The following is an 18,761-nucleotide window of genomic DNA, read 5'->3' as shown; positions in this document are numbered from 1 at the left end:
TACTAGATTTACTGATATTGTCAATGGTCTAAAAAGCCTTGGCAAAAGTTATGCTAATAGTGACCTTGTCAGAAAAATTCTTCGATCTTTGCCAAGGTCATGGGAAGCCAAGGTAACGGCAATCCAAGAAGCCAAGGACTTAAACAAGCTGCCACTCGAGGAGCTTCTTGGATCCCTGATGACGCATGAGCTCACAATGAAACAACACAGCGAAGAAGAATCCTCTCATAAGAAAAAGGTAATAGCCCTCAAATCTACTTCTTCTAACAAAGATCCATCTTGCAGTAGCAGCAGCGAAGAAGAAGACAATGAGGGAGATGATGATGAGGCTCTTCTCGTGCGAAAGTTCAGAAAGTTCATCAACCGGAAGAAGTCCTTTCATCAGAGGAGAGGTCCCTCAAATTTCTACAACAAGGACAAAGGTAAGGAAAGAGAAAGTGAGGAAATCGGTTGCTGATAGTCAACTTTAAAGACCACACAATAGCACGTATCTGGTAGGATAGTGATTACGGGTATCGATCCACAGGAATTGGGATACAGTTGTTTTTCTTTAAAAATAAAAATATTTAAAACGATGAATTTGTGAAGACTATTAAACTAAGAAATTTAATAAAAGAAATGCAATTAAAGGGATATCAGTTTAAGGGAACCTAGGGCAAGGAATTCACCACTAACATCGGAACAAGGGTTATTTGTATTTTAATTTATTCTTGGATAAACATGCAAATTGGCTACAAGCCTAATAAGCATTTAAATAGAGATTCACAAAAGTAATTTGGGAATAATCCATCTTCAGTTGGCATGAAATATCTACCCCAATCTAAGGTGGTAGCATACTGCATCTTCCTTAAGCATGGACTATCTTATATTTACTTAGTGATCATGAAGAACAGTTGTACGAACATCATACTTAAAATCACAGAAATTAAATATGATTCAAAAAAAGAAATTCATGAAAAACAATAAGTTCATACAACCCCAAGAATATAAAATAAAATATAAAACCCGTGTTCCTTTGTTAGGGCTGCATCCAGCCCTGGAGAAGAGCTCAGGCTTCCATGCAGTGGTGGACGGCGGCAGCAGCACAGCAGCAGCAGGTCCTTCCTTCTTTATTTCTTCCTTTGGGAAATATTTCCAAAATACCCAAAAGGTTTCTCTCTCCTGGCTCTATGGGATTCGGCCTGTGAACCCAAGCTTCTTCTTCTCCTGGTGAACTATGTGGGATTCCGCCTCTGAGAAGTGATGATGGGAGCAGCCCCTGGTGGGAGAAGAGGGAATGCCCCCCGGTGGGGAAGGAGGAATGGCCTTCTCGGTTCATGCCTGGGCCTTTTATAGGCTGCAACTCCTCTCTCTCTCTCTTCTCCTGTTTCTTCACGGATAAGGATGGAAGCGGATGGATGGGGCTGATCCTGATGCGAAGAAAATATGTGGGGTTAGCTTGGGAGGTTGCCCGTGAAGCTCGGAAGAGATGGCTTTGTTCGTTAGATGCATAATGATCCGTGGGAGAAGGGATGAACTCGGAACAGGGGAGGATATGGTTCACGAACGGGATGCTGGGAATTTGAAGAAGATAAAGATGCGTGAAACAGGGAATGATTCATGGGATTTAGGTTTCATCCCGCCTGGCTATAGGATAAGCTTGATCCGGTTGTTGGAACAAGGACGTTGGGAAGAACATGGAGGTTGAAACAGGGGATTTTATTTGTAAATGTGATCCGGCGAAGAGGATGAAATGGACGTTGGAGACTCGGGATTTGGTGGGAGGTGAAGGTTGAGATGCTCACGGGATGAGGATGAAGACTGATAGCTGGGTGGAAATCGAAATAGGGGAAATGATAATCTGGTGACGTTATTGAGAGTTTGGAAAGATGTAGATGAAGTTGGGATGAAGTTTGGTAACGATAGTTGGGAGGAAGGGATCAAGCTGGATCTTTTCCATGGATGAAGGAGTCGGGAGTCACGGGAGGATGAAGCCGAGGAAGAGATATGCATCGCGGAATGACTTGCGGATGAGGCTGATCCGGAACAGGGGAGCTGGGGCGTTGGGGAGTTCATGAGATCAAGCCATGATGGGATTCTATTCCAAAGAAGGGGTAAGGCTAGATTCATGAAGAGATAAGAGCATGCTTCATTTGGTTGGGAACCAGAAGAGGTCAATGCTAGAATTCTTTAGGATTCGTGTGGCTAAAGATGATATATTTTGAAATCTGTGAGACAATTGATCGAAGGGATTGTATTATTTTTAAGGTTAAAGCAGGAGAATTGGAATGAGTGGGAAGAAATTTAGGTGAACTTGGAAAGCACTGGATTTTGGAGAAGAGTTCTTGGAGTCGACTCCGGAGAATGTGAAATTGTGAAATGATGTAGTGTCCGTTTAGGCTTTACCTAATTGAGCTCGACTCGACCTGCATGCATTAAGCTTAATCAATAAATAATCAAATCAAACTTGAATTGCCTTTAATAATTTATTAAAATGCAATGATGAAGGTAACACATTTTTTAGTTGAATTTACAAAATATGTGAATTAAAATAATGATAAGTGCTATGAATAAGATATTAATTTATGCATTATTTAGCACTTATCAGTTGCTATGAGTGCAAGAAACCGGGATATTTCAGAATCGACTGTCCATTACTGAAGAAGAGCATCAAGCACAAGAAGAAGAAAGCTCTTGTCACCACCCTGACAGACTCCGATTCATCATCATCATCATCAGATGAGGAACAAGAGGAAAAGGCCAACTTCTGTTTTTTGGCAAATGAAAATGAGGTAACATCTAAAACACATTTAGATTTTACCTTTGATGAATTGTATGATGCTTTTAATGAACTAATGGATGAATATAAGACAATAAATCTTAAGAATAAAGAACTAAAACTAACTAATCAATCTCACTTCCATAAGTATGATAAATTAATTAAGGACAAGAATTTTATCATTAAAGAAAATTTAGAACTTAAAACAAGCAACCAAATATTAATTAAAAAAACTAATACCTTAATTAAAGATAACGAAAAACTAACCAAGGAAATTTTAGAACTTAAAAACGGTAAACAAACTTTAAAAGATAATCTCACAAAAGACTTAAACATACTAAAAACAGAAAAACAAAAGCTAACACAAGAGCTTGAAAAATACAAACCTATTGTTGAAAAGTTTACATATAGTTCTGAAAAATTGGAAATGATACTTAACAATCAACGAGCTGTGTTTAATAGAGCTGGTTTAGGGTATAAACCTAATAATAAGCAAAAGCTCCTTAAAAATTTCTTTGTGAAAGCAGAGGAAAGTAAAACTAAGAATATAACCTGTTTTGCTGTGGAAAAGTAGGACATAAAGCTAATGTGTGTGACCATAGGAAAGCAGAAGCTAAAAGAAAAAGTAAAAAGGTTTGGGTTCCAAAAGGAACCAACATTACTAACCTTGAAGGACCTAAGAAAACTTGGGTACCTAAAATTGTATGATTTCCTTGTGTAGGAGTGTCTTGCAGCCAAAGTCGACAAAAACTATTGGTATTTGGATAGTAGCTGCTCAAGACACATGACGGGTGACAAGGAGCAATTCTTCACCTTAGAGCCTAAGAAGGGAGGTGCTGTGACATTTGGAGATAATAACCAAGGTCACATCGTTGGTATAGGTAAAGTACAAATCACCTCTTCAACCTTCGTTGATAATGTACGATTTGTAGATGGTCTTAAGCATAACCTACTTAGCGTTAGTCAATTATGTGATAGAGATTTTGATGTTTTGTTTAAGCCATCTTTATGCATCATAACCAACTCAATTGATAATGGATTAGTATTTAAAGGAATTAGACGTGGTAACGTCTATGTAGTAGATCTTGAAGACCTTGCTAAAAACAGTCCTTGCTTAGTAGCTAGTGATACTAAGGTTGATGATGCAAGTTGGTTATGGCACCGTAAATTAGGTCATGCAAGTATGGATACAATATCTAAGTTAGTTAAAAGAGATTCTGTAATAGGTTTGCCAAAACTAAAATTTGAGAAAAATAAAATTTGTGAAGCATGTCAATATGGCAAACAATCTAGGAGCTCTTTTAAATCCATAAATTGTGTCTCTACCTCTAGACCTCTTGAACTACTACACATGGATCTATTTGGACCAACTAGAACCACAAGTCTTGGTGGAAACAAATATGGTCTTGTTATTGTAGATGATTTTTCTAGATATACTTGGGTCATGTTTTTAGCTCATAAAGATGAAGCATTTTCTGTATTTAAGAAATTTCATAAGGAAGTAACTAATGCAAGAAATGCTTCAGTCATAGCTATTAGAAGTGATCATGGAACGGAATTTGAAAATCATCTATTTGATGAATTCTGTAGTAAAAATGGAATAACTCATAATTTCTCTGCACCTAGGACACCACAACAAAATGAAGTTGTAGAAAGAAAGAATATAACCCTAGAGAAAATGGCTAGAACCATGTTGTGTGAAAGTAACCTCCCTAAGTATTTTTGGGGAGAAGCCATTAACACATCATGTCATATATTAAATAGAGTTTTATTGAGACCAATTATAAAGAAAACACCTTATGAACTTTGGAGAGATAGAAAGCCCAAAGTAAACTATTTTCATGTTTTTGGGTGTAGATGTTTCATTCATAATAATGGCAAAGATAACTTAGGTAAATTTGATTCTAAATCTGATGAAGGTATCTTTTTGGGCTATTCTACATCAAGTAAAGCTTATAGAGTCTTCAACAAAAGAACCCTTGTTATTGAAGAGTCTATACATGTTGTTTTTGATGATACTAATGATGTCTCTTCTAGCAAGAGAGTAGCTCTTGATGATGATGCAGGAATACTTGAGAAAAAGATAGATGATATGACATTACAAGAGGATGAACCGAAGCAAAGTGGAGAAACCTCAACAAGCCAAGAGGTAATTAATGATCATGGGCTTACAAAGGCTTGGAGGTATGCATACGGTCACCCTAAAGAATTAATATTAGATGATCCATCACAACCTATTAGAACTAGAGCTTCTCTTAGGAATTTAAATAATCACCTAGCTTTTGTTTCACACTTAGAACCTAAAAATATTGGAGAAGCTGAAAATGATGTAAATTGGATAAATGCTATGCAAGAGGAACTAAACCAATTTACTAGAAACAAGATATGGAATTTAGTAGAAAGACCCGCTGAATACTCAATAATAGAAACTAAATGGATATATAAAAACAAACTTGATGAAAATGGAGTTGTGGTTAGAAACAAGGCTAGACTAGTAGCAAAGGGCTATAATCAAGAAGAAGGTATAGATTTTGATGAAATCTTTGCTCATGTGGCTAGACTTGAAGCAATTAGATTATTACTAGCATTTGCATGCTCTAAAGACTTCAAACTATTTCAAATGGATGTAAAAAGTGCCTTTTTGAATGGGTATATTAATGAGGAGGTTTATGTAGAACAACCTCCTGATTTTGAAAATCATCAATAACCCAATAATGTATATAAACTAAACAAAGCACTTTATGGTCTAAAACAAGCCCCTAGAGCATGGTATGAAAGACTTAGCAAATTTCTATTAGACCATGAATTCTCTAGAGAAAATGTTGATACAACACTGTTTTTAAAGAAGAAAAACAAAGAAATGTTAGTAGTACAGATTTATATAGATGATATTATTTTCGGTGCTACTAACAATCACCTCTGCGAAGAATTTGCTGACTTAATGCAGAGTGAATTTGAAATGAGCATGATGGAAGAGCTGAACTATTTTTTCGGGCTCTAAATCAAACAATCTAAAGAGGGGATCTTCATTAATCAAGCTAAATACATCAAGAAGATGCTTAAGAAGTTTGATATGGATGGAAACAAGCCAATCAGCACACCCATGAGCTCATCATGCAAATTAGATAAGGATGAATCAGGTAAATCAATAGATCAAAAGCTGTATAGAGGTATGATAGGCTCTTTACTATATCTTACAGCAAGTAGACCTGATATCATGTTTAGTGTATGCATGTGTGCTAGATATCAATCTAATCCTAAGGAATCACATTTAATTGCAGTTAAGAGAATTTTTAAATACCTAATATGAACAAAAAATATAGGTTTATGGTACTCTAAAGAATCTAGCATAAACTTAATAGGGTACACAGATTCAGACTTTGCTGGTTGTAAACTTGATAGAAAAAGCACCAGCGGGTCATGTCAATTCTTAGGAGAAAATTTAATCTCTTGGTTTAGCAAGAAACAAAACTTGGTTGCACTATCTACGGCGGAAGCCGAATATGTTGCTGCCGGAAGTTGTTGTGCTCAAATCTTGTGGATTAAACAACAACTTGAAGATTATGGCATTAAACAAGATAAAATTACCATAAACTATGATAATACAAGTGCCATTAATCTAACTAAAAATCCAATTCAGCATTCAAGAACTAAACACATTGAGATAAGACATCACTTCATAAGAGATCATGTACTGAATGGTGATGTGACACTTCAATTTGTTTGTACTGATGATCAACTTGCTGATATCTTCACAAAATCTTTGAGTGAAGATCGATTTTGCATACTAAGAAGAGGGTTAGGAGTGATTGATCCATTCTAGTGATACTCTCCTCTAGTTCATTGATTTTGAGGATTAGTTTATGTTGGACATAGGATTTCTTATCTATAATCATCAAATTAGTTCTTAAATCCTAGATAAGTCCATAACTCTCTCTTTTGGCACGAAAATAACAAGATTCTTAGTTGTGTGCCAGAGTTCGAGTCGACTCGGATATATTTTAGAGTCGGCTTATGGGGGAGTCGACTCGCGCATATTTGGAAGTCGACTCGAGTTGAGTCGACTCGAGGTTGGGAATCCAACTTTTAATCCTAAGTGGAATGTTTTTCTCTTCATTTCTATTTTCAGCCGCCACTGTTCAAAAGCCCTAGAGCCGTCTCCGACCTCGTCTCCGATCCATTTTAGGTCATCTCCGTCGAGTTTTCTTCCATTTTTCTTGTCCTTCCCCCGTGTTTAGGTCAAAAATGCCTAGGAAAGTCGTTGTCCCAAGCCGGAAGAGACCCCTCGCCGCGAGCGGCGCCGAGCGGCGGTCAAAGGCTCGGAACGAACCCGCGAGGCCACCACCTCCGGTTTCTTCCCCGCCTAGGCCGGTTCCCTCGCGTCCGTGCGCCGGGAGGGCAGTCTCCACCGGGAGGAAAGTCGACCTTGACTTCCTCTCCTGGGAAGGGTTCACCCTAGGGCATCGTCTCAGGGCTCAAGGGTTAGAGTTATTCTGTTCATTAGACCTCCCTACTTACCCGGGGTTAGTTAGGGAATTCTATGGGACTGTAGCCCGAGGTAGTGGTGGTATCCAGGGAACTGTAGCTGGTGTCCCTGTATTCATCTCGGAGGACTTCATTGCTCGAGTCCTCCATCTCTCGAGTGAGGGGATTGTTCCCACACACCCCTCCGATAGGACAGAGGCCCTTACGGCCATCTTAGGAAGTCCACCTCAGTCCCCCATAGAGGAGGTGTTCGCAAATCAGCTTTCGGCTGAAATGCGGCTTCTCCTAAGTGTCATCTCTAGGACTCTCTTCCCCAAACGGGTAGGTTTGATTTTATTTCAGAGAGAGACCTAGCACTGATGTTCCACATACTCCAGGACACTCCTATCAACTTCCCTAAACTCATCTACAAATATATCTGTGAACCCCTAGATAAGCCTAGGTTGAGTCTCCCTTACGGTATGCTATTCACTCTCATCTTTAGGGAGTTAGAGGTTCCTATTTCTGAGGGGGAACCTTCTCGCTCACTGCGTCATACAGATCGCATGGGTGAGGGGACTCTCCATCGTATGGGCTTTCATAGAGTTGAGGGAGTCTGGGTACGGAGACCATCCACTACCACACCATCTGACCCTACCACTCACCACTCTCCTAGCCCTGACCATGACATAGCTCCTCCCACCTTTCCTTCCACCTCTGCTCCTACCTATACTGAGCCCTCCACCTCCACTGCCCCACCTTCTCAGTAGCAGCCCCTGGAGGTTCGGATATCTTCTGAGCAGCTCCGAGAGTTGAGGCAGGAGATAGTGAGGGAGCTGAGGGATGATCTCCTGAGAGAGCTACGAGGTTCTCAAACTGCTCCCTCCACAGATTTAGTTCCCTCCTTAGCAGCCGTGACAGAGATGGTTGCAAATCTGAAGGAGGAAATATTTAATGTATGAAGCCTAGTTCAAGCTCAATACTGAAACATGAGTGACGTCAAGGACGACACAAGGGAGATGCGAGACAGCATCAGACATGAGCTAGGCAACCAGAGTCAGGGTGCAGAGCGACTAGCCAATGCGCTGATCTTCAAGCCTGACACCCTCCAGGAGAGTTGAACAACATTTCCTCGACTCAGTCTAGAACCACCTCGGAGATTCTCGAACAACTAGGGAACATCAATGAGGGGTTAAGCATGGTCATTCAACATACTAGACTAAGTAAGGGAGCCACATCCTCCACAACAAAGAAGAATTAGTGTATTTTTATCTGTTTTTGTGATGTACAGTCCCTTGAGGACTTCTTTTGATATGTGATCATACTTGTACTCAAATTTGAATTTAATACAATGAGTAGAAATTTTCTTTCAAAATTGTGCATTCTTGAGTGCTTGTACTTTTCTGTGCTTTTCTGCCTTTTTGCTATGATGACAAAAAGGGGAAGAAAATATATTGAATTGAAATGTAAAGGGAATCACTAAAAAGAAAATTCTTAAAGCAAAAAGTAATTTGTTCTAAGTGGATTCGATACCTCGAGGCTCATTATCTCTCTGTTGGGGCTCCTAAAGGAGTAATCTTCAGAATCTATTCAAGGGATATTCGGAGATTAGTTGAATCATACTCAAGAACAAATTGTCAGATTTTTCCTCTAAAACAAAAAATTTAAGCTCAAAAGCTTCAAGACATTAAAAGAAAATTCAGAGAATCTAAACAAAATTGAATGCATATGTTGAGGGAGAGAATTTGAAATCTTAAGAAAGCAAATTCATTAAACACGTATAAGCCAAACAATTGATTGCATGACATGAAGGCTTATATAATTCCAAATGAAAGGGGGAGCTTTAACTTCAGGATTTACTGTTTCACACCTTTCAATTTTGGATAAATTGATACTTGAATTCATTTCAAAACTTTGTTATAAATCTCCTTTTGGTTGAGCAATTCACTTTACAAATACTCAATGTTTTGTCATCATCAAAAAGGGAGAGATTGTGGAGTGATTGATTATAACCCTATTTGATTTTGATGAGCTCAAAGCATTTGAGTATATCTTATACTAATGAATTCAATCTAGTGTTTCAGCCTAATATTTGTGAATTTATGTTTAAGTGTCTCTAGCTTTGGTTCAATATATTTTGGCTAAGTATGGAACTCAGTTTGAAATAAAGTCTGAAGCTTGAGTCGACTCCGGAATATTACGAGTCGACTCCAAGTGTTTCAGAAGCTCTGGCACATGCTCGAGTCGACTTCGGTACACTACGAGTCGACTCCGACTGAGAACTGACAGAAAGACAGAAAGTTGATTTTCAGACCCTGTCAGCGAGTCGACTCCAGAAGGGTTCGAGTCGACTCTGATGGTTGCCGAGTCGACTCCCGACGTTGCCGAGCCGACTCCAAGTGCTCCCGAGTCGACTCCCAAGTCAGCCGAGTCGACCCCAATAAAATCCGAGTCGACTCCGAGGCAGTTCAACTCCAAACACAGAGGATCAGTTTTCGGGCTCTGAGAGCCGAGTCGACTCCAAGATGATCCGAGTCGACTCGAGAAAGTAATGCAGAAAAACAGATCTCTGGAACCCTGAGAACGAGTCGTCTCTGGAGGGCCGAGTCATCTCCAGACATTGGCGAGTCGACTCTAGGGTTCGCCGAGTCGACTCCAGAACGGGACAGCACTTTAATTGAAATCCTGAACAGTGGGCGAGTCGTCTCCAGTATAGTATGAGTCGACTCCAGCAACAGCCGAGTCGACTCCAGATCGAGCGAGTCGACTCCGACCCCAACGGATACACTGTCAGGAGTTGCAGATTGTGCAGAACGGCCACAAAAATGGTGTCTAATGGCTAGTTTTCAAAGTGGACTGCTTAAATAGCCAGAGTGAACAGTAATAGACATCAAGAGAGCTATTCCATTAAAACAAAAAGGGATTTCCACCTACCAAAGACTCTCAAGAGTAAATACAAGAGAAAGAAGGAAAAAGCGCATTGAACTCCATCCAACAAACGTTTCCTTCGCAGGCTCTCCTCTGACATCAGATCATCAGTGCATTCAAAGAGGAGACTCAGAGTTCGAGAAGCCCCTTCTTCCTCTTCCAAAATCTGTTTGAGGGCTTCTAACTCTACATTATTTATATTGTTCATATTTGCTTTTTAAGAAGCTTTTTCTATACTCTTTACAAACTGTTTTCTTGTTTCTTGATTCAATCAGGGGATTGAATCAAGGTTGTTGAGGTTTGTTGGTGTGCCGAAGTTAAAACCAACGGTGTAAGGGTTCGATTGTGATCCCGGAAAAACAATCAGGTGGTTCTAGTCGGTGAGCCTGTGAAAACCGACCGAGTTCGTTGTGATCTCGTGAAAACAACAAGTTGGTTTGTGAACTTGTAAGACAACCAGCTGTAATCCTAGGGATTATAGTGAACTCCCAAGTGAAGCTTGGGGAGTGGACGTAGGAGCAAGGGTTAGCTCCGAACCACTATAAAACCTCTTGTGTTTGTAATTGGTTCATTGTCTCTTCCATCCTCTCCACTCACTACAACTAGTAATCTAATTAATCAGCCTGCAATAATTGTTAGATGTATACCCTAGAAGCCAATCTGGCTGACACATTGTTAATTCTAGGGACATAATTTTGTACTTGACTATTTATTATTGAATAAATAAAAGGCATCTTTTCATTCATATTATTTATGTGTCTATGAATCGTCCAAGAAATTAATAAGATGATGATGCATATTCTCAAGAGTTGAGAATTTGAGCCATGCATCATTGGTGATTAATTTCTAAATGCTCCTGATCAATGGATCATCACGAGGACGGTGATCGATCCGATCAGTGCACAGATCACTTTCCTTCTGGATGGACGAGACTTGAGTCCACAGTGTAGGGACACTGAAGTGATAGTGCAGGTGCTTGTTAGAGAACAAGGGTACTGAGCGTGACCAAGACAAGAAGTCACTTGGATGTCTATCCACTCGTCAGTGACTTGCTTGATGTTGCAGTAGTGTGACTGGTCCTTTGACCTGCGGTGCTTCGGCTACTCACAGTGAGGTTATTGTAGTTTGACTGCACACATACATGGTCTCTAGCCATATGGGTCCATGCAGTGTAGATTGGCTGCAGTAGGTTCACTGTAGGAGTAGGGTATGCACCTATAAGGAATCTATCGACCTTGATAGAAGAGGAGTGATCCTATGTGATTTGTTAGACTGAGTTCTAAGACCTTGGCCAGGGCAGTAATATAAAGTGGAAAAAGAGTTTTCCATTAGCGAACTCGAGTCGAATAAATCTTGACATATGACAGACGATGGGGTTTGACGAGTTGTCCATGACCTCCGTCCTGTAGGGATCCACGATAGTAGGACTCTATCACATGTTAACTGCACCTAGAGGTTCATCATTCCATTCTGCTGGGTAGCCACTACATGCTGCTAGGTGTCACTGGTGGATGGTGGGACTCATAGGGATTATCTTGATGATCGATAAACCCTAACGAGTTGAGTTGGAATCGTTCCAACCCATTGAAAGGAGTTTTCAATGATATTGTGATAGAGATCATAATATATCTCACTACCAGTCAGAATAGAACCTATGGGGTCACACACACTAGAAGTATTGACCGATCCGATGGTTGAAATCATGATTAGGAATCACAAATAATCAATTTGATTGATAAGAAGTTGAAGAAGGAACAAAGGGAATTAATTAATTGGACTTAAACACAAATCCTACTTCGGGTAGGATTCCTAGAGTCCTAATTGGATTAGGACTGGGAATCCTAGTTGGAGTAGGACTGGGATTCCTACTTGGAATAGGATTCCTACAATCCTAATGAGATTAGGAATTTTGAATCAAAATTGGATTCCTACTTGGAGTAGGATTCCTAGAGTCCTAATCGGATTAGGACTTCGGATTCAAATAGAGTCCTAATTGGATTAGGACTAAAATCAAATATGTCCTAATTTGGATTAGGGTTTCTTAAGTCACAATTAATTATTAATCTAATGAATCAATAAGACTCCTAATTGGATTAGGATTGAAGAGTTCAATTAAGTCAAAATTGATTTAAGTTCTAATTGGATTAGGACTTACCTAGATTGGATCCTAATTGGTTCACCCTTGGGCTAAGCCTAATTGGATTAGGGCTTGACCACATTAGGGCTTTTCAAACCCTACTTAATGTGGATTAGGGTTTACCATGAGGAAGGGGATATGCCCCTCCCTTTTCCATGTGGAGAAGGGAGAAGAGAGCCCCTCTTAGGAAATAACTCTAGGGCTCCTAGATTGTAGAAGCCCTAGATGGTTATAAAAAGGGGCAAAGGGGGCCGGCGCCCTAGATGAGCTCTCCCTCTCCTCTTCCATCACGTGGCCACCCCTCTCCCTTCCTTGGTTCAGCCGCCATCAGCAAGGGGAAAAGAAGAAGAGGCGTGCACCTCTCCTTGGCCTCCTTCCTTGGTTCCAACGCAGGGAAGAAAAGAAGGCTGCGTTGGGATTCTTCTTCTTCCTCTTCTTCATCCTTCTTCTTCCTCCTCTCAAGCACAATCAAGGGTTGATTGAAAGAGAGGAAATCAGCCATCAAAAGAAGTCTTTGCAAGGGAGCTAGCACCCCGGGAAGACAAGAGAGCTTTGATCGGATCACTGCTTCGTGTGGATACCCGTAGAGGCCGGGCACTTGAACGGCTTCAAGCGAACCTTCATCCTAGACCACGAACTTCAGTTTGCGGTGATCATCTACCCGCACAAGGTGAAGATCTGATCTTCCTAAAGGTTTAAAAAGTTTTAATTCTTATCTAACTACGAACGGTTCATAAAACAACGTTCATGCGATGAACGTCGATCCCGCTTATGCCGATTCCGCTGCCATCTGAATTTTTTTGAAATATCAGCGGCATGGGCGGGTTCCCAACAGTGGTATCAGAGCCTAGACTTCGTAGATTAAGGTAAGAATTAAATATCTAAAGGCTTATTAGATCTGAAAATTGAATGATCATGCATGCTGAAAAATTCTGCATGCAGATTTTTCAGGGGTGCTGATTTTTTACATGCTGATTTTTATGTGATAAAAAGATGATTCTAATTGCATTGTTAATGGGATTACAAAGTTTAGAATCATGATTAGCATGATCAGCGACCTATGTCATGATATAATCAGTTAGTTTTCAGATCTGAAAATTATAATTGTTGCATACGGTGATGATCATAGGATTCAAACCCTTTTGGTATCAAATGTAATGACCTGCGATGTGATCTGCGATGTCATGTATTTTCAGATGCTTGCATGCATCTTATTTGATGTTTTGAGAGGCCTGCGTGCCTCCTAAAAGGAGATGTAATTTATTTTTATTTTTATTTTACATCTGGTTGTATTTCTGTGATGTGATGTACATCAACGATCAAGTTGAAGCAAAGGCATGAGATGAAAGGTGATCTAAGCGGTTGATGGCGATGGGATCAAGAGTTGATCAAGGATCGAATCAAGGAGGCTTGGAACCAATTCAAGAGTTGAAGACCACTTGATCGATTGATGTGCATGTGCTTGTAATACGACCTAATTAGAATCCATGATCATCACCTAGTTAAAGTTTAGCTTTAATTTGATGCTGCGATTATAACTGCCTGTGATGTGCCGTTTGCATGTGATGTGAATGCGAGTCGGGTAGATAGGTTTACATGTGATGTAGCAAACCCAATTGAGACCTAAAACAAAACCTCCTCAATCAAGTCGAGAGTGAACCGACATGAGCAAGTCATATTAGATTAATTGATCTAATTGGTGTCTAGGAAAGCATGAAAGGTGGTTACTTAATTAGGACCTTACTCTCTGAGTAAGGGGAGCCTCCCACCTGCTTACTTGGCCAATTGTTCGATTACCTCTTATGAAGGGCTCAAGTTGCAAACACTAAGACCTGATTAACCAATATTAAGTCAATAGGTCTTCCACTGTAGTAGAGTTGCTAAGGCCTTTCTGATGTTGATTTGTCTCGGCTGGACACAGTGGTCAAGTTGCATCGGGGGGCTGGACCTCTCTATAGACATGAGATGTTGTAGGGTAAAGGTGGGGTTGGGCACCAATAACTGTTAGGTGAGGACCCAATGACGACTTTATTCCTACGGTTATACGGTGGGTCTGACTTAACTAAGAAATGGGACCAATAACTGTTAGGTGAGGTCTTCATGGCTTAGAGACCAAGTTGCACTGCAACATGCTTGAGAAGCATTGTACAAGAGTTGTACACTCATCCATCTATGTGTCACCAATAACTGTTAGGTGAGGTGGCATGTAAATCGGTGGGATCGCAGTACCCACTAGAAACCCTAGTCGTGTGGGATTTCCATTTTCCTACCAGAGGAGTATGAGGGATTCGAGAAAATAGTGGGAGTTACATTTGTTCTAAAAGACCTTAGAACAGATTAGGATCAAGTACAAAAGTCTAACTAGAATCTTTACTCTCTGAGGATTATAAAGTCAGCTTCTAGACTCTTAACTCATATCCTATAGAACAACCGTTTGACCAAACCCAATTATAAAGATTGGCTCAGCAAATTTTAAAAATAGTTTTGAATTGTGAGAAATTCGGGTATATGCTAGACCATGGAATCCCCATGTTACCAATCCGTCCGATCACTGATCAGCGTAAGACGCTTGTTAAGTGGACGAACAATGACAATAAAGTTAGGTGCTGCACAATGGCATCCATGTCCAATGCATTACAATGCCAGCATGAGAACATGAAGGCTGCCAGGGACATATTAAATCACCTGCAAGAGTTGTATGGTGATCAGAGTCACGCAGCTCGGTTTGAAGTGTCCAAGAGGCTCTTCAAAGCCAAGATGCACGATGGGCAGTCTGTCCATGATCATGGTTTGACCATGATAAAGGACTTAGAGAAGCTTGAGAAGCTTGGCATGACCATGCACAAGGAATTGCAAATGGATTTGATCTCGCAATCCCTTCCAGCTTCATATGAATAGTTTATAGTAAACTACCATATGAACAAGGTTGTATGCACTAAAATAGAATTGTTAAATAAATTGGTAACTACCTTAGGGACCTTGAAGAAGTTCAAGGGGTATCGTTTTCGCTGTCAAGTTGGTTTCTACTTTCAAGAGAGTGTCTATTTGAAAGAAGAAGAAGCCTGCGAAGAAACAGAAGACTAAGAAAACACCAAGTAAGGAAGTTCCAAGAAAAAGGCCAATTGCAAGGAAAAGTGTTTCTATTGCATCATGGACGGCCATTGGAAGAGGAACTGTCCTATATACATGGGAAGCATAAAGAACATGAAGGGTGACAGACCTTCAGAAGGTATGTCAGATATGCTCAGGGTACTTAGGGACTGTTACCTATTGCTAGCAGAAATTTGATTTCTGTATTTTATTTAGCATAGAAAGATTTTTATTTGAAAAATAAATTGATTCAACATGGTTTTAAGATTGACAGTCTCTATCACATACATATGGACGTATCTGTGAATATATCTGAGCAAACAGGGAATACCATAGGATCTAATAGATCCAAAAATGAGATAAATCTAAAGTATTTGTGGCACCTCAGGCTTGGCCATATAGGAGAAGACAGAATAAACAAATTGGAGAAACATGAGCTTTTGGGCTCATTGACTTCCGAGTCATATTTGATTTGTGAATTCTGCCTTCAAGGAAAGATGGCCAAGTTATCCTTTGTAGGACACAGGGAGGTCCACTGAAATACTTATCCTAGTACACACTGATGTGTGTGGCCCATTCGATGTGTAGGCTAGGGGTTATAATTTTTTACTTCATTTACCGATGATTACTCACGGTATGGATATGTGTATGAGACACAAATATAAAACTTTTGAAAGGTTCAAAAAGCTTAGATATGAAGTAGAAAAATAAGCGCAAAAACTCATTAAGGTTCTTCGATCAGATCGAGGAAGTGAATACCTTAATGGAGAGTTCCGTGATTATCTCAATGAGAATGGTATAGTTTCATAATGGACTCCTCCTGGAACACCTCAGCTCAATGGAGTGTCAGAGAGGAGGAATCGGACTCTATTGATATGGTCCAGTCCATGATGAGCTTCACTGATTTACCCTTGTTTCTTTAGATAGATGCCCTATTTTCAGCTATTTACTTGTTGAATAGAGTTCCCTCTAAATCCGTTCCTACCACACCGTATGAGATATGGCATGGTAAGAAACCAAGTCTGGGTCATCTCAAGATTTGGGGATGTCCGGCCCACGTCAAGCGACTACAGGCGGACAAGTTAGAGGCTAGGACCATAAGTGCTCGTTTTATAGGATATCCTAAAGAGTCATTAGGATACAATTTTTACGTCTCAGAGGATCACAATGTGTTTGTGAGCCGTCATGCCATCTTCTTGGAAAATCAGTTTATCCTTGATAGAGGCAGTGGGAGGAAAATTGAGCTTGAAGAGAAAGTCTCTGAAAAGCAACGAGTCATGGATCCTATAGAACCCATTCATAAAGAGCCAGTACACGATGTCCCTCGACCACCTCGTAGATCTAGTAGGGTCTCCCATCCTTCCGATAGATACTTAGGTATACTAGCAGAGGATACCGAGGAAATGTTCCTAGTGGGAGATAGGGATCACATACAGGATCCCAAAACCTACAACGAGGCGATATCTGATATCGATTCCGAGAAATGGCTGGAAGCTATGAAGTCAGAGTTAGACTCCATGCATTCCAACCAAGTCTGGACCTTAGTAGATCCACCAGAAGGTATTGTACCTATTGGATGCAAATGGATCTATAAGAGGAAGATAGGTTCGGATGGAAAGGTAGAGACCTATAAGGCAAGGCTTGTGGTGAAAGGGTATAGTCAGCGCGAAGGCATTGACTATCAGGAGACCTTTTCACCTGTAGCCATGCTAAAATCCATCCGAACATTGCTTGCCATTGCAGCATTTCATGATTATGAAATCTGGCAGATGGATGTGAAAACTGCTTTCCTGAATGGATATCTTGATGAAGATATCTATATGGAACAGCCTTTGGGTTTCACTTCCAGTGATGGAGATCACAAGGTCTGCAAGCTGCAAAGGTCCATCTATGGACTAAAGCAAGCATCTCGGAGTTGGAACACTCGTTTCGATGACGCAATCAAAAAGTTTGATTTCATCAAAAACGAAGAGGAACCGTGTGTTTACAAAAAGGTTAGTGGGAGTGCTGTCGTTTTTCTCGTACTGTACGTAGATGACATTCTCCTGATAGGGAATGATATTCCCATGCTAACCTCGGTCAAGGTCTGGTTGTCAAAATAATTCTCCATGAAAGACCTTGGGGAAGCATCCTATATTTTGAGAATAAAGGTCTATAGAGATAGATCTAAAAGGATGCTTGGCCTTTCACAGAAAATGTACATAGAGGAGGTGCTGAAGAGGTTCAGCATGGAAAACTCCAAGAGGGGTCTCTTGCCCCTTAGGCATGGAATTCATCTCTCAAAAGAAGATGTGCCCCAACACATCTGAAGAGATTCAACACATGAGCAAGATTCCCTATGCATCGGCAATAGGAAGCCTCATGTATGCCATGCTGTGTACACAACCTGATATAGCTCTTGCTGTGAGTGTCACAAGCAGATATCAGTCGGATCCAGGCAAGAAGCACTGGATAGCTGTGAAAGAACAGTCTTAAGTACTTGAGAAGAACTAAGGACATGTTCTTGGTCTTTGGGAGAAGATCAGAGTTGAAGGTAGAATGATGCACACATATTGATAATAGAAAGTCTACATCAGAATATGTGCAATTATGGTTCAGTAAATTGGAAGAGTTCCAAACAACCGATCATTATAGATTCTACCTTAGAAGCTGAATGTTAAGCCGTATCTAAGGGTGCAGTGGAAACCTTCTATTTAAAAGTTAATTGCAGAGTTAGGTGTAATGTCATTAGATGCCATAACACTTTACTGCGATAACATTGGCACCATAGCACTAGCTATGGAGCCATGGTCTCATCAGAAGTCCAAGCACATAGAGCGGCGCTTCCATTTCATACGCGACTATGATGTAGAGGTGCAGAGAGTAGACTCCGCGGATAACGTGGCAAACCCGTTCACTAAGCAGCTGAGTCAGCAAAAGACTGAAGCCCACCTTGAGAAGATGGGCCTAAGATATATGACCAATTGGCTTTAGTGCAAGTGGGAGATTGTTAGATGTATGCCCTAGAAGCCAATCTGGCTGACACATTGTTAATTCTAGGGACATAATTTTGTACTTGACTATTTATTATTGAATAAATAAAAGGCATCTTTTCATTCATATTATTTATGTGTCTATGAATCGTCCAAGAAATTAATAAGATGATGATGCATATTCTCAAGAGTTGAGAATTTGAGCCATGCATCATTGGTGATTAATTTCTAAATGCTCCTGATCAATGGATCATCACGAGAACGGTGATCGATCCGATCAGTGCACAGATCACTTTCCTTCTGGATGGACGAGACTTGAGTCCACAGTGTAGGGACACTGAAGTGATAGTGCAGGTGCTTGTTAGAGAACAAGGGTACTGAGCGTGACCAAGACAAGAAGTCACTTGGATGT

The sequence above is a fragment of the Phoenix dactylifera genome, chromosome 3 (assembly GCF_051530095.1).
Source record: "Phoenix dactylifera cultivar Ajwa chromosome 3, Ajwa_hap1_PhDact_Kaust_v1.1, whole genome shotgun sequence".
Lineage (NCBI taxonomy): Eukaryota > Viridiplantae > Streptophyta > Magnoliopsida > Arecales > Arecaceae > Phoenix > Phoenix dactylifera.
The sequence above is the reverse complement of the archived record's forward strand: the minus strand, read 5'-3'. Positions refer to the sequence as shown.